The sequence below is a fragment of the Meriones unguiculatus genome, chromosome 8, assembly GCF_030254825.1.
Source record: "Meriones unguiculatus strain TT.TT164.6M chromosome 8, Bangor_MerUng_6.1, whole genome shotgun sequence".
NCBI lineage: Eukaryota > Metazoa > Chordata > Mammalia > Rodentia > Muridae > Meriones > Meriones unguiculatus.
This window is the reverse complement of record NC_083356.1, coordinates 37,972,766-37,975,636: the sequence shown is the minus strand read 5'-3', so window position 1 is coordinate 37,975,636 and position 2,871 is coordinate 37,972,766.

Sequence of the window (2,871 nt, the reverse complement as noted above, 5' to 3'; positions counted from 1 at the left end):
AACAGAGAGATTAGCATCAAGTAGGGGCTAGATACGTCAGTATCAAAAAATTTGAAAATTGTAAAGTAGAGCATCTTGGTTCTTTCAAATAATACTCTCTCACTCTGTCTATCTCCTGTCTTTTCTTCCTTCTTTCTTTCCTTCCTTCCTTCCTTCCTTCCTTCCTTCCTTCCTTCCTTCCTTCCTTCCTTCCTTCTAGAAAAGAGATTACCAGGCCACACCATACATAGCCACCCTATTTGAGGTGGTAGCTGGAGCTTGTTTATTGAGCTCAGACTTAGTCACAAGTTCAGAACATTCTGTGGGTTTTACTGGAACTCAGTTTCATGTCTCATCCCAACTCAGATCACTCTGGCTGAGGCTGCCAAAGGCCTCCCCTGGGACAATGGCTCAGAGTCTCAGGCTTCACACACGAGAGAAATCAGGTCTTATAATTCCTCTTAAGCCTTAGGAATGGCCTCTGTCTTTCTCCAAGGGCCTTGAGTTGATGAACTGGGGGCCTGAGGGCATGTGGTGACCCATGTTTGTTGTACCCTAGGAACAGTCTGTCAGACTCTATTTCTAGATATGTTTCTGCCACCTAGAAATCAACAAAGTTATGGTGCTTTTCTTCTTACGTACCTTGCAAGCTGCTGTGAGAGTTGGGTGTGGTTAGCCTAAATATAGGCTTGTTGTTGAGGGTTTGATGGTTTCTGACTGTTTACTTAACTTTAGCTCACTTGAGCACTTACCAACACCCCATCTTTTTGTAGTTTCTGAGCCACAGCATGGGTGTACAAAGACACTTCTGTTGTATGTCTTCTTAAATGTAGATGGTGAGGAGACATTTTCACACACAGAACTTGGTGTGAGCCCTTCAGCAATACTGTGAGGAGGAATCATAACTCTTCCTTTAGAAGAGAAAAATGAGACACAAGGGCATTAAATAAGTCACAATAAGTCACATAAGCTCACACATGGGATAGGTATGAAAGCATCCTCAAAGAAGAGTCATATGGACTCCTGGTACTCTTTTCTATCATCTAAGTTATTCTTTAAAGTGAAAGTCCATCTCTAGTTCTCTGAGAAAGCACCAGATTGATTTCCAGAGTGGTTGTACAAGATTACATTCCCACCAGCAGTGGAGGAGGGTTCCTCTTTCTCCAAAACCTCTCCAATAGCCCACGGCAGTAGGGTTACATAGTAATGGAAAGAGACATAATCTGACATAATCTGATTGGCCTGCTCTTTGATCACCTCCCCCTGAGGGGGGAGCAGCTTTACAAGGCCACAGAAGATGACAATATAGCCTTACAAAGCCTGCAGAAGATGACAATGCAGCCACTCCTGATGAGATCTGATAGACTAAGATCAGAAGGAAGGAGAGGAGGACCTCTCCTATCAGTGGACTTGGGGAGGGGCATGCATGAAGAAGAGGGAGGGGGGTAGGATGGGGAACGGAGGAGGGAGGGCCTTATGGGGGGATACAAAGTGAATAAAGTGTAACTAATAAAAGCTAAATAAAAGAAAAAAATGGAAAACAGAGCTAAACAGAGAACTGTCTGTACGGAAATATTGAACGGCAGAGAAACACTTAAAGAAATGCTCAACTTCATTAGCTCTTAGGGAAATGCAAATCAAAACAACCCTGAGATTTCACCTTACACCCATCAGAATGGCCAATATTAAAAACTCAAGTGACAACACATACTGGAGTGGCTGTGGAGAAAGGGGAACCCTCCTCCACTGCTGGTGGGAATGTAAACTTGTACAACCACTTTGGAAATCAATCTGGGGCTTTCTCAAACAACTAGGAATAGTGCTTCCTCAAGATTCAACCATACCACTGCTAGGCATATATCCAAAAGAGGCTCAAGTACACAATAAGGACATTTGTTCAACCATGTTTGTAGCAACTTTATTTGTAATAGCCAGAAGCTGGAAACAGCCCAGATGTCCCTCAAGTGAAGAATGGATGCAGAAATTGTGGTACATCTACACAATGGAATATTACTCTGCAGTGAAAAATAAGGTAATCATGAAATTTGCAGGTAAATGGTGGGACCTGGAAAGGATCATCCTGAGCAAGCTGTCCCAGAAGCAGAAAGACACACAAGGTTATATTAACTCATATAGACATATAACTTGGGTTGGTCTACTAAAATCTGTACATCTAAAGAAACTAATCAAGAGAGAGGACCCTGACTAAAATGCTCAATCCCCATCCCAAAAGGCAAAGAGGATAGACATCAGAAGAAGAAGAAAACAGGAAACAACTTAGGAACCTGCCACAGAAGGCCTCTGAAAGGCTTTACCCTGCAGACTATCAAAGCAGATGCTGAGACTTATGGCCAACTGTTGGGCAGAGTGCATGGAATCTTATGTAAGAAGTGGGAAATAGTAAGAGGTCAGGAACCCCACAAGGAGAGCAACAGAATCAGAAAATTTGAACACAGGGGTCTTCCCAGAGACTCATACTCCAACCAAGTACCATGCATGGAGATAACCTAGAACCCTTGCACAGATGTAGTCCATGGCAGTTTAGTGTTCAAGGGGGTTCCATAGTAATGGGAAGAGGGACTGCCTCTGACATAATATGATTGGCCTGCTCTTTGATCACCTCCCCCTGAGGGGGGACCAGCATTACCAGGCCACAGAAGATGACAATGCAGCCAGTCCTGGTGATATCTGATAGACTAAGATCAGAAGGAAAGAGAGGAGGACCTCCCCTATCAGTGGACTTGGGGAGGGGCATGTGTGAAGAAGGGGGAGGGAGGGTGGGACCAGGAGGGGAGGAAGAGAGAGGGGCTTATGGGGGGATACAAATTGAATAAAGTATAATTAATAAAACTAAAAAAAGTAAAATAAATATATTTCAAGAAAAAAAAAGAA